A 15,015-nucleotide genomic window follows, 5' to 3' on the forward strand; every position below is an offset into this window, starting at 1 on the left:
AAGTGTGTCCTAGGGAGTGATTCTAACTGTGGGGGAGGTGGGCTACTAGTCACATGACAGTGATCAATGCTTTTAATGACAGAGAGCAGTGATCTCTGTCATGACACAAGCCAGAACAGGGAAGTGCCTTGTTTACATAGGCACTGCCCCGTTCTGAGGCTCCGTGACATGATCGCTGGGAGACTGGCAGACAACGAGTCCACCAGTCCTGCGGGCACGGTCACGCTGTATGCGGTGTGCGCACGCGCGCCTGCTATCCCCGGCTCCTAAAGGGGACGTACAGGTACGCCCATTTGCCCACCGCTGCCATTGTGCCGACGTATATCAGCATGCGGGAGTTGGCAACTGGTTAAAGGAGAAGTCCAGCCTGAGCTCATTCGGCTGGGCTTCTCCTATGGGTCACAGGAGTGCAATTCGTTTTGCACTCCTGTAACCCATTTTCAGCAAAGAGCGGTCTGAAGTCCGCTCTCTGTTGATGTCATCAAGATCAGTCCAGGCACTGCATCATCCAAACTGTGGAAGTCTGGATCTGCCAGGTGCCTGGCTGATAGGCATCTCAGCAAACCGCTGAGAGGCTGAGACGGCCGCTCCCTGCCTCCCCCACTGCGCTCCAGTGAGTGTGGAGGAGCAGAGCAGGAGTGCTGCTGATTGACAGGCAGCAGCTCTCCGCTCGGGGAGATGAGAGAACCAAGCCATTGGCGGTGTTAGGTGGCTCAGTTCTCAGTGAAGAGGCAGCAGGGGAAAGATGCAGCATCGGTCTGATGCTGCATCACCTAGGTAAGTATGAATATGGGATTAAAAAATACCATTCTTGAACTGATATAACAGAGGTGTAAGTATCATGTGTAAAAAATAATCTGATAATGTTGGTTAGCTCACAAAATAGTGGAATCTTCGTGTTACAAGTGACAACTACAGGCTAGAAGCTCTAAAAAAGTGCTGGGTTCAAACATGAGAGAAAGTGATGAGGGAGATAGAGAGCTGTGTACAAACTGTGAACAAGCTTTAGTAAGGGTTAAACCTTTAAAAGTGACATTTAGAAAAAAATTGTGTGGGGACCAGTCACACAACAGTGCTTCACCATCACTTTTCTTCAGGCAGTCATCTTAATACATTTCATTGGAACGGCACCAAACAAAAGTTCCAGCATCATCACCCTGCCAAATGCAGGTTTGTGATTCATCATTGAATATCACTTTCATCCAGTCATCCACAGTCCATGATTGCTAAACTTTAATCCACTGTAACCTTTTTTTTTAATTATTTTAAAATAGCCAAAAATGGAAAACACCTGTTTAGCCACGTTTAGAAGCGTTTCGCGCTTGAAATGCCTCTAAACTCAGCGTCTGAACTCATTTTTTTGCTTTCCAAAAAATCCTTTAAACTCAACTGCCCAAAAACGACATTAAACGAACCTGTGTACATGTACACATAAGATAACATTGGATGAGTTCAGGGGCAGCTGAAAAAAGCATCCAACTGCCTCTGAATGTCCGTTTACCAGCAACAGTCTACATGAGGCCTTACAGTTCGGTCACAGACATTGACTCCAGTTTCTGACCATTTGTTCCTTATTTGTTTGTTGTGCATTTTCTGTTTTCAAGGCGTATTGCTTTAAGTTTTCTATCTTGATGTTTAGATGTCTTCCTTGGTCTACCAGTACGCTTCCCTTTAACAACCTTCCCATTTGATTTGTACTTGGTCCAGATTTTAGACACAGCTGACTGTGAACAACCAACATCTTTTGCAACATTCCGTGATGATTTACCTTCTTGAAGAAGTTTTATAATCCTCTCCTTTGTTTCAACTGACATCTCTTGTGTTGGAGCCATGAATTATGTCAATTAGGTTGGTGCAACAACTCACCAAGGTGTGCAAGCACTCTTTTTTTACCTGCAGACTAATTAGCAGATGTAATTAGATACAGATGTTTGTTTTACAACTGTAAAAGTACATGGTGAGTCCCTAATATTTTCCTCAGAATTGAGTGATTCTATATTTTTTTTCCTCTGCTTGATCTAGAAAACAGTTGCAATTGACTATAGTTTTCTTACTTTTTTATTTTTTTAAGTGTTTCTTAAAGCCAGAAGGTTAGAATGTTAAATGAAAATAGTTTTGAGGAATGTCTGTGATTTGTTTGTTATTTCTACACAATTAAACAATTGAATGAACATTTTCCAAGAGTGGTGATTCCATACTTTTTTCCAGGGGCTGTTTTTTTTTATTCTTTTTTTTTTAAATAGTGGGTCTACCATAGTGTTCTTAACTATTGACAAATAAAGGAAACATGAGGAACAAAAAAAATATAAATGAATGCCAAAGCTCACAATTAATAAGTATAAACTGATGGGTGTCTTTTTATTATTTTATTATAGCAACCCTGTCAGGTTTTATAAACATTCTCAATGCCAGCTCTTTACAATAGAATAGCTCATTTACTTACCTATCCTGAGGCCTGTGACTTCCCTTCATTCCAGTGCCACAACCTCCACCTTGGCATTCAAAACTTCCTGTGTCTCTTATAAAGTTCTGTGGTTCCTTTGTCCATCCACTACATCACTGCAGGACACAGTACTGATGCAGGGATCAGGGGATGGTGCAACAATGTATAGCAGGGGCCACAGGTGTCCCTGAACACCAAAGAGTCTTTCAGAGGCCACACCACTGGAATGAAAGGAAAGTAGGTGCCATAGGCAGCCAGAGAGGTGAGTATTATACCTCTTCTACTATAGGGAGCTGGCACTGAAAATGTTTGTAAAGACTCAACATGTTTTTTTTAAGAAAGAGCATAAGTTTTCAAGCAAAGCTTGCTTTTATGTCCAAAAAACATGTTTTGGACTATGTTCCAATTTCAACTTATTAGAAAAAAATGATTATTGTTGATATGCAGTAGATGATGTTCAAAAAGATTGCAATATTTATATAATGTATGGCTACATTTAGTCCATTTTAGATCTGGTGCCCAATGTGTGGCCCACGGGCTGCATTTGGCTTTTTGGCACTTTTTGTCTGGTTCTTGGGGCTCCTATAGTTTCCCTATTGTCCTGTTTTAGTAATGATTTCTAGCAGTCGGATGTAAAAAAGTCTCCAGTCTATGACTGTCTCCTGAACCATGTCCCCAGTTTTTACCAACTTCCTTAGCTCACAGCCTCTGAAAATCTCCCGCAGCATGTTCACAGCCTCTAAAAGTCTCCCTCAGTATGTCTGCAGTCTCTGACCATCTCTTCTATCATGTCTGCAGTCTCTGACCATCTCTTCTATCATGTCTGCAGTCTCTGACTGTCTCTTGTATTACTGAATGTCCACAGTCTCTGACGATTTCCTGTACCATGTCCTCAGTCTCTGATCATCTCCTGTATTATGTCCACAGACTCTGACCTTCTCTTGTATTATATTCACAGTCGACGACCAGATCCTATACCATGTCCACAGTTTCTGAACATATACTGTAAAATGTCCACAGTCTCTAACAATCTCTTGTATCATGTCCATAATCTTTGACTATATCCTGTTGTGTGTCTGCTGTCCCTGACACCGAATATTCACTGAATTATATGTGCGGCACTTTGGTGATGTCGGTGACTGCACTTGAGGCCCTGCATATCAAGAAAATTGACCACCACTTATTTAGACCATCATAGATAACATACAAACCTCATGGCTGCTATTGTAGAGATTAGCAATCAAGTTCCTGTATAATGCCATACATGCTCCTTAGTAAGTCATAGCTGAGCAGGCCTTACCCTTTAATTTGCTTAATATAGGCTGTGCTGTCATTCAGTGTGATATTAGTGAGGTAGGCACAACATTTTCAAAAAGGTTGTTGGATACTGGACTGCACATTAGCCACTTAGTATTTGTAAAGAGAGTAGTTAAAGGTATTATCTTGTTATATTTAGTTTCTAAATTCCTATTGTAAGTCAACTTTTCACACCTTAGAAATGTTGGGTTGCTGTCTTGAATTTAGAGTACAATTGTAATTTGTCCCTGAAATGCTTTTACTGGTCATGCTAATACTTTTCAAGATGTAGCTGTCATGTAGAGGGCAGCAGGAATTTCTGCAGACTGCTGGCCTCTTTGCTTTATTTAAGCTTACAGTATCAGACTTTTCTGAGATATCAAGGTGATTTGGCTGCTCAGGGTATTTAAAAAAACTAGGGTAGGATTGGTGTTTTGTTTATAAAAGGCTCATGCACTGAGTCCTGCTTGGAGAGCTGCAGGTTTCCAGATCACACGCTTGGGGAACTCCTGTGCAATGGCTAGGGAGGTAATTAGTACCCCGTCTACTGTAGAGGGGCTTGTTGATAGTAAGGCTGAGCCAAAAATTTGAATACAAGGAACAAAAATTAAGATACAGAGGTAAGGCTTGGAAAAGGGACTGGAAATCCAGAAAGATGGAATGCATACAGAGGGAAACAAATGGGAACCAGGGAAGGAGGGAGTGGAGAAGTCCTTGGCAAAGAGGTCAAGATCAATGGGTTGCAGAAAATAAAATAATTTTGGAGAGACTTGTTCCTAACTGTATATCACTCTACACTAACTCCCCCAAAGAGACCTTTTTAGTCAGCATATTGAAATCAGTCTACAGTGTAACAAGAGTGTGCCAGATTGTTGCAATCCTGAGTTACTTATTAGACCAAAGTGCATATAAATGTTCTGGCAAAATACTGGTATTTTAATGAGAATATCTTTTAGGCCACAATAATACAGAGTGAACATTTTATTGAGCACATTTTTTGCTGCAAAGTTTGAAGATTAAGTAGTGAGAGACCAATGTGAGATGTGTCAGTTCATTATTAGAGTGTAGGTCTTGAAATTGTAACTGTACCTGATACATTGCTCAGCAGTTAAATTCATTCAAAAGCATAGTGAAAGCCTCCTGTAACACCGGCACTCAGGAATTCTTAAAACTATGTCAAAGTTCACCAAGATCTGCAGTTTAAGGCTAAACAGATATAGTGTAAATACACAATTTGTATGTATTCTTCCTTAAAGCAGTATTAAACCCCAAAATAAAATGATATTATAAAGTACCTTACCAATTCTTAGCTGAGGTGGCAGCATTTGTTTCCATCTTTAGGTATTTTTTCCTTTGATTTTAACTGGTGATCCATCCAAGTCCACGGCCTGTTACTGACCGCATAGCGGGGGGGGTGAGCGGTGACAGAGCTAAAACTAGGGGCGCCATCAGTCTCATCCTACCTTCCCCCACTGCCTGACTTCTTCACATTACAAGTGGTAGATCTGCAGACACTGTGGAGATTGGATGCCAGGGGAGCGGCAGGGAGAGAAGATGGGATGAGACAGCAGTTTTACAGGAGATGAGGAGCTGAGTGCTGGGAAAAGAATCAGAGGTGATTGGCTGGAAGAGCCCTCCTCTGTCCCTGACATGCCCCTCCAATCATCGGCATACAATGACAGGGCTTCCTTCTACCCATTTTCAGCATGGATGTGCTGATTCCTCCCCCTGCAGATGCTGGTGAGTGACTGTGTTTAGTCACATGTACTACGTGAAGTGGAACTTTATATTACATATATTGTAGTGGCTCGATTACTGTGATATCTCAAAATTAATACCCCCCAAGTAACTTTTCATGTGGATCTGCTAATTATAGAATCTGTGTAGTCATTGCTTCGAGTCTATGATCTTCATGCTCCCATCTAATCTCTCTTCACTATGTTTGCTGCTATGCTTATAAGGAGCTCGATCCAGTCTTTTGATCTCTATAGAGTGCTGCACAAATATTCCAGCAAGGATACAGTATCCCTAATATCAAGTCTGGATAATATCACTGTGATTGCCTCATGCCTAGTGGATAGTCCCATCTAGGGACTGTGGCTCTTATAGAATGCAATCTTGGATTTTTGTATATATTTCATGATGATAGGAATCAGCAGGTGTGATTCATGAATAATTGGCATGGACTTTGAGCTATTTTTAGTTGTGACATTGGGATTTGATGTGCACTATATAATCTTCCGGTAGTTGTAACCATTGATGGACATCTTAGTGACCACCTGGGTGACTGTCCTGTACTGGCTCACCTCATATGTGGGTTTGTTACCCTTCCAAGGTGTCACTAATGGGACCATATATTGGTAGTTTTTAAACCCGTACATTCTAAGACAATGTTGAGAGTGGGTATACCTGCATCTATTTATATTTTATATTTAAATTTATGGGGTATTTTTTTATTTAATAATTTTGTATTGATTTTTGGATAAAGAAATTGTAGCCAGCATCATCGCCACTTAGTCCTATTAAGTCAGGGCCGAAATTAGAGGGGGAATGGGGGGCATCTACCCCAGGCACCACATTAAGAGGGGGGCCGCTGGTCTTATTGGATCTTCTCCCCCTTCTGCTCCCCTGGCACCTGTTCTCCTTCACATCACAGGTGGCAGATCTGTAGATGTTGAGGAGATTAGGTGCTTGGGGTGTGGGCAGGGAGAGATTATGGGATGAGACAGCGAACAGTCTCTCACATGACGCGGATCTACAAGCCCATCAATTCTAGTAAATGACGCCCCCAAGCCCCTACTCTCCAGGTTCCACTTCTTTCTTTTGCTCGGGCCCTAAAAAATAAAAATAAAAAACTACTGACACTATCCACTGACCTACTGACCTACTGACACTGTCCCCTGCTCCACTGACACTAGCCTCTGCTCTACTGACACTGTTCACACACCATCCACTGCCCTACTGACACAGCTCACACACCATCCACTGCCCTACTGACACTGTCCACATACCATCCACTGTCCTACTGACACTGTTCACACACCATCCACTGCCCTACTGACACTGTTCACACACCTTCCACAGCCCAACTGACACTGTCAACATACCACCCACTGCCCTACTGACACTGTTCACATACCATCCACTGCCTTACTGACACTGTTCACATACCATCCACTGCCTTACTGACACTGCCCACACACCATCCACTGCCCTACTGACACTGTTCACACACCATCCACCGCCCTACTGACACTGTCCACACACCATCCACTGTTCGACTGACACTGTCCACACACCATCCACTACCCTACTGACACTGTTCACACACCATCCACCGCCCTACTGACACTGTCCACACACCATCCACTGTCCTACTGACTGACACTGTCCACTTTTAAGGTAGGCTAAGTTCATATTTTTACAGTGACGTTTGTTTTATTAATCTTAGCATATTTTATGGGCAAAAGAATGTTTTATGGGTACAAGACCCTCCCACTGTTAATGCAATTTGGCCACACCCACTGTTAACAGTGGGCACTGTGATGTAAAGGGGACTGCACTGTAGAGGGGACAATGTAATGTAAAGGGGGGCTGTGATGTGAAGGGGAACTGAGGACACTAATATAAAGTAGGGGCTGTGCTGTAAACGAGGGTTGTGGTGTGAAAGGGGGCTGAGGACAGACTCAGTGAATATCCCATCCCCCAACCCATCCAGCAAATAACCCCCCCGTCACTGGGGAAATTGGCTGTCATGAAACCGGTCCCCGGGGCCAAAAAGTTTGGGGACCGCTGAGTTAGGGGGTTGAGACAAACCATTTATTACTGATAGGGGTGTTTACAATGGTCAGCTTTTATTCATATCTGTAAAACCTTTATCTCAAAAGAAAAAAACGGTTTGCTGTAACTGCTTATAAAGTGTTAGCTGGAGTTCTGCTTCCGTTTGTTAGTGAAGTCCATCCAAATCTTCTAGTCTAACACAACCCTCCCCCCAGGACAAAGGTGCTGCAGTCCAAAGGGGTCTGCTTTATTACTTCATCCAGAATGAAGACACCTCAAGACAGGACGTATGTTACTGGCCAGAACACCAGGCGAAATAAAAGAAAAAAAAAGTATGAGAAAAGAAAATGAATGCAACTGCCACATCTAATGATTGGTAAGCTATATAGCGATATATTACATTTTTGGTTATGGGTTTAATACCGCTTTCAATAAGCCTTTTTGTGTTCCTTCCAGATCTCATGAGTATTCCAGTGGGAACAACGCTTGTACTGAGTGCACAGGCTGGTCACTGATCCTCTATGTGCTGGGTGGTCTTGTATCCACACCCCACAATTTTCTTCAGGCAGACTGTAGTATGAGGACATGATCCCACCCACTATTCTGCTCTATGTGCAGGATATGTACAGCACAGTAATGATGTCATCGCTACTTTTACAAAGTTGGGGGCGTGGCTTGTCACATGGAGGGATAGGACCTGTCTCCTCTGAGCTCCCGCTGCAATAATCACCACCATACCGATGTCACACTCGGCACCCATCTCACCCCATGAGCAGGCGCGGCAGCAGCACAGCTCCCTGATCCAATGGAGCACAAAAAGCAGACGGCAGAAAATCATCCCGGACGGCAGGACCACCTCTGCTTCCAAGATGGCGGCGACACTAGCGACCATATTTCCCCCTTATGGTCGCTAGAGTGTGCTGTTTCCCCTCAGTTCAGGGCTCAGTCCCCAGATTCCCAACAGCCTGGCAAATTCAGATGCTTTTCCTCATTAGCCTGCTCTGTCAGGACAGCGAACCTGTACGAATGGCTACCCCATCACTGTTGGTAACATCTTTCACTTTCTATACCTTCTGTTTTCCTCCCTCCCCCTTCCCTCCTATCCTTTATCCTCCCTTTTTGTCTGATATATTGTCCACAGCTTTCATGATATACAGTGGTCGACTCCCTCTCATGGCCTGCAACTATATACTCCCTATCCCATGGCGTCCCCCCCTAGCTCTTCAAATTTCCTCGTTTAAGTGCCAAGACTTCAACACCCCAGAGAAACACACACAGCAGCTATACCACTTCCACAAGACCCACAAGACCCGCACTCAGATAGCACTTTCTCCAGGAAACTCACTTTCAGTCGGACTCTATACCACCCCTCCCAAATAAATATTTCAACACCTGGTATCATAGCACGAATCCCTTCACTAAGTCGAAGGGAGTATCAATAGCATTCCATAGCCCCTTCACTCCGGAGGTTCTTGACTCATATGTTGATCCATTAGGGCGCTACTTGTTCTTGAAGTTGAAATACATGCAAACGATATTCTCACTGGCTAACATTTATCTTCCTAACCAGGATCAACTCACCTTCCTAACGTCTGTGACAGTGCATCTGGAAACATTTGGGACCCTCAATCTGATATTGGGGGGGTGACCTGAACGTCCCTTTGGTACCGAGACTGGACTCCTCCACTGGTAAGTCCCACATCTCACCATCTGCCTTGACTAAAATACGCTCCATCTTCACCAACCTGTCCTTGGTGGATACCTGGAGAATACTCTATCCTACTGATAGGGACTACACATTTTTCTCCTCAGCACATGGGTCATATAGCAGAATAGACTACATCCTGTTATCACAATCACTGCTAGACTTTGACCCCTCATGTCATATTGGGATCAAGCTCTGGTCAGACCACGCACCGATACACCTCTCACTGGGCAGACTTCCCATACCCACACACAGACAGACTTATTATCTGACCTAGCATGCACAACAGTGATCTCCGATGCGATTAGAGACTGCACACACACCCATGCTACTGATGAGACCTCTGACATGAACAAATGGGAAATGTTGAAATGCATACTGAGGGGAATATTTATCCAGCATGGCTCTAAGCTAAAAAAAAGCCCCCATAGCTGACATTAAATGTCTATTTACTCTCATTATTTCCCTTGAAGCAACACACAAACGCACACTAGAACCTAAAACCCTAGCGGAACTCTCTAATGCACGTCGTGACCTACTCCGCCTCCTAGCGGAGCGGTCTCTAGCTGCCCGCGATAAGGGAAGACACCTACATTATGTGCAAGCCAACAAATGTGGCAAGCACCTAGCGGAAATCCTTCACCCACGCCCTAACTGGAAGCTCCACAAGAACTCGGAGATAGTTTCCAAATTCCAAAACTATTATTCCTCACTATGTCACTATACAACCTGCCCCCTCCCTTCAAAACTGGGTGCACCCCACAGTTCAGACGACACCGACATGTCTGCATACAACCAAGACGCAGCCCTGCCCCTGATCCCTACCAGTGCTATTGAGGATCTTGAAGCGCCTATCACCATGACTGACGGCTACACACCACGCTTTTACAAGACATTTGGCCATCAGTTAGCCCCAATCATGGCATGGGCCTTTGAGGAAGTGGACAACGCACACCCCCTATCCTCTCATTTACTACAGGCCCAAATAGTTGTCATTCGCAAACCAGGGAAAGATCACAGGAACTGCATAACTATAGACCCATCTCATTATTAAATGTGAACCTCAAACTGTTCTCCAAGAATCGTAAACTGTCTTGGCCCCATACTACCTGACCTAATACACAGCGATCAGGTAGGCTTTGTCCCGGGCCGCGAGGCCAGGGATAACACCACGAAGACCCTCCATCTGATCACCTATGCTCAACGTAAGCATATCCCCACCTGCCTGTTAGCATGCGACATGGAGAAGGCATTTGATAGGGTCAGCTGGCTGTTTCTTCGACTATCGCTGCAGGAGATTGGACTAGGACCCAAACTCTTAGCGAAAATTATGTCCCTCAACTCCAACCCCTCAGCGAAAGTTATGGTTAACGGTGAACACTCAGAGACATTTGAGATCAACAACGGGACCAGATAGGGCTGCCCACTATCCCCCTCCTTTTTGCTATAACCATTGAACACCTAGCCCAAGCAATTCGTCACAACAAATCCATACTTGATATCCCCACCCCCTCAGCCCATTGAACGCTCTCCCTATATGCAGACGACCTACTACTTTACGTGACACAACCACACATTAGCATCCCCTCCTTTCTCCATGAGCTTGATCGATTTGGCGCTCATAGCAATTTTAAACTGAACATATCCTTACTCAACCATACCCCAACACTGGTCCAACAAAACGTTCCCTTTCATTGGCAAAATAAATCTATCAAGTATCTAGGGCAGTGATGGCGAACCTTGGCACCCCAGATGTTTTGGAACTACATTTCCCATGATGCTCAAATACACTGCAGAGTGCATGAGCATCCTGGGAAATGTAGTTCCAAAACATCTGGAGTGCCAAGGTTTGCCATCACTGATCTAGGGACTACTGAAATCCCTCGTAACTGCCACGATATCTACCCCCTAAACTTTAGCGCTTTACTGACTAAAATCCAACGATCACTTGACTCTTGGCACCACCTCAAGTTACCATGGCTTGGGAGCATCAATGTCCTTAAGATGGATGTCCTCCCCAAACTACTCTACTTGTTCCAGGCCCTCCCAATTACCCTCCCAATGTTCTTCTACCGAACACTACACTCCCTAGCGATTAAATTCGTATGGCAACACCACCCCTCCAGATTAAAACACAAAGTTCTATGCTCCCACAAACACTCCGGTGGTATTAGTCTCCCTGACTTTGAAATATATATTGCTTCAGCCATATTTTCCACACTACTTGAATGGTTCCCACGCCCGTTGACCAAACCATCAACACTGATTGAACAAGATATGGCGCAAGTAGACTTGCGGGCCCTGCTCTGGGGACACTACCTCAAATACTGCACCATGCCTATGCTTTCCCCATTGACCGAGGCAACACTGGCTTTGTGGTGCTGCCAACATATAGCTTATGCACTATCCACCGACCCCAGCCCTTTAACACCTCTATTTGACAACCCGACACTTCCCGACTATGAAACCTCAGTGGATGGCTATGAGAGGGCAGGCTGGCCAACAGCAGGCTCATTTGTTCACGCAACAACAGGCAGATTCATACCACATGAGGGACACCAACCCCCCCTAGCAAATTGGTTATCCATGATGTCATTGACGAACTTTTGCTCTACCCTACACTTATCCGGTCGAATACACAGGACCCTAACGACCTTTGAGGAAATGTGTGGTCTCTCCCAGGTCCCTAGACATACGTTATCTTTAGCATACAAGGAAATTCTCTCCCACACACATAACAGTCCACCCACCTTTACACAAAAGTGGTCTAGAGGTCTGGGTAAGGAAATCACCCCAGGTGAATGGCAGACCTTTTTCACATTCACTCATAAATCTTCGATCTCCAGCTGCATGCAGGAGAAGAACTACAAACTACTCTCTAGATGGTATAGAGACTCTCTAGATGGTATAGAGATCTGGTCTCGATCCACGGGATGTTCCCCAACACTCCTGATACTTGCTGGCGCTTGTCCGCCCCTTCTGGAAAGGAATATTTGAGGTATATAATGAAAATGTATGATGACTATCTCGCCCTGTCCCCTAATAGTGGCACTAATGTCTATCCTCCCGGGATCAGTCAAATCCCAGAAAACTAACTTCCTCAGGTTTTTTCTATCAGCAGCTCGCCAGCTGATTGCAAAATACTGGAAATCAGGGGTAGCCCCCCCTTACAGGTGGATTGAGATCCTCAATGACGTCATGCTTGAGGAGATGCAGGCTAGAGAGGGAGACAACTGGGATAAACACCTTAAACTGTGGTATGTCTGGGTCCACTACTCAACTTCAGAATATTGCACAGACTTGCCAGAGAATGAGCTGAGGAAAGCCCTAGGTGTTCAAAGCCGGAATATCACTGGGGTAAGTGGTCCATATGAGTTGATGACCACACTCCAGTGAACGGCTCTCCAGCCATCTTGTCTCAGCCACACTGAGAATGAACTGTAACAATCACACTAACTGTATATCTATACCTTCCCCCATACCCCACCCCTCCTCCCTTCCCCCCCTCCCTACCCCTGGTTTATACAGATTTATATGTCCAACTACTAGGACACGTTGAATGCTTAGGATGCTGATTGCAACTTTTATGCACTGTTACTTGCATTTATATTACCTAATATTATGTACCATTTGTGTGTTGGTATTTGTTTACCACTACTCCCCACCCTTCTTTATTTTATACCCTCTATTGCTTTACTTGAAAATGGTTAATAAAAATATATTCAACCATACTTTTACAAAGTTATATCTGGGTTTTCAACGACATTTTGAGTTAATTAAGTGAATTTATATCCTTTGTTGCCAATGAGGAATATATTTAAATTGAGGATTTTGTGCTTACATATTTTAGTTTTAAGCTCATTTACATTTTTTGGGTGGGCTGGGTGGTATGATGCACATTAGAGCGAAGTCAAACCTAACCAAAGCAGCTGCCCTTTTACAGAAAGTGTACATAAATCATTTTCATACTAATAGCACGAGCTTGAGAAGTAGAATGGAAACCAGTGTGAAATAACTTTACAGTGTCTATAGAGTTTTGGGCCCAATTATTATACTGTTTAGTTGTTTGGCTGCAACTATCAGGAGCGGCATGACTGTAATGGAAGTTTTTTGGAGTGTTTTGGCGGCTGTTCCTAGATTACTAATTTAGGCAAACGTTGTTCTTTCTAGGTGTCTGTAGTGTTTTAAAAGGTATTCATGTATGCAGGTCATTTAAAAGACTCAGCTGGGCAGCACAGTGGTGTAGTGGGTAGCACTCTCACCTAGCAGTAAAAAGGGTCGCTGGTTTGAATCCCAACCATGACACTACCTGCCTGGAGTTTGCATGTTCTCCCTGTGCCTGCGTGGGTTTCCTCCCACATGCCAAAGACATGCTGGTAGGTTAATTGGCTTCTGTCTAAATTGGCCCTAGTATATGAATGTGAGTTAGGGACCTTAGATTGTAAGCTCCTTGAGGGTAGGGACCAATGTGAATGTACAATGTATATATAAAGTGCTGTGTAAATTGATGGCATTATATAATTCCCCTAAATAATAACAATTAAAGGGAACTCTGCATAAATTATACCTGATGAGGTATATGACTAGGGATGAGCTTCGTGTTCGAGTCGAACCCATGTTCGACTCGAACATCGGCTGTTCGATCGTTCGTCGAATTGCGAACGATATGGGCCATTCGCGCCAAATTCGTGTGGCGCGTCACGGCCCATAATTCACTGCGGCATCGCAGTGCATTGCTGGCTGATGATTGGCCAAGCATGCACTATGACCCGCATGCTTGGCCAATCACAGCGCCGTCAGTAGAGAGAGCTGTAATTGGCCAAAGCCAGGGTGGCTTTGGCCAATTATGGCTCAGGGGATTTAGTACTCACCCCACACTATATAAGGCCGCCTGCACGGCGGCCCTGTGTAGTGTGTGTTCCGGTGTGCTGAGAGATAGAGAGAGAGAGAGACAGTGTCATTTGATTTGAGTTAGATAGATTAGGCAGAACAGTCAGTCAGTTAGCTGCACTTACAGTGTATTGTGTATATATATGCATCCCAGGTGTTGCATATATATATATATACACTGTATTCAGTTTAGCTAGATCCGTTCCTGTTATCTTCTATCTAGACTATTTACATTTAGTGCAGTGCGTCCTGCTCACAGTGTTCAGCTAGATCCGTTCCTGCTATTTACATTTAGTGCAGTGCGTCCTGCTCACAGTGTTCAGCTAGATCCGTTCCTGTTATCTTCTAGACTATTTACATTTAGTGCAGTGCGTCCTGCTCACAGTGTTCAGCTAGATCCGTTCCTGCTATTTACATTTAGTGCAGTGCGTCCTGCTCACAGTGTTCAGCTAGATCCGTTCCTGTTATTTACATTTAGTGCAGTGCGTCCTGCTCACAGTGTTCAGCTAGATCCGTTCCTGTTATCTTCTAGACTATTTACATTTAGTGCAGTGTGTCCTGCTCACAGTGTTCAGCTAGATCCGTTCCTGCTATTTACATTTAGTGCAGTGCGTCCTGCTCACAGTGTTCAGCTAGATCCGTTCCTGCTATTTACATTTAGTGCAGTGCGTCCTGCTCACAGTGTTCAGCTAGATCCGTTCCTGCTATTTACATTTAGTGCAGTGCGTCCTGCTCACAGTGTTCAGCTAGATCCGTTCCTGCTATTTACATTTAGTGCAGTGCGTCCTGCTCACAGTGTTCAGCTAGATCCGTTCCTGCTATTTACATTTAGTGCAGTGCGTCCTGCTCACAGTGTTCAGCTAGATCCGTTCCTGCTATTTACATTTAGTGCAGTGCGTCC

At 44.2% G+C, this 15,015-nt stretch overlaps 1 protein-coding gene across 24 annotated transcripts in view; it reads right to left on the reverse strand.

The window, feature by feature from the left end:
• The window catches only part of MBNL1 (muscleblind like splicing regulator 1), a 289,440-nt gene that overhangs the window by 207,315 nt on the left and 67,110 nt on the right, over positions 1 to 15,015 (reverse strand). The window lies entirely within an intron of this gene.

The sequence above is a fragment of the Aquarana catesbeiana genome, linkage group LG04 (genome assembly GCF_042186555.1).
Source record: "Aquarana catesbeiana isolate 2022-GZ linkage group LG04, ASM4218655v1, whole genome shotgun sequence".
NCBI lineage: Eukaryota > Metazoa > Chordata > Amphibia > Anura > Ranidae > Aquarana > Aquarana catesbeiana.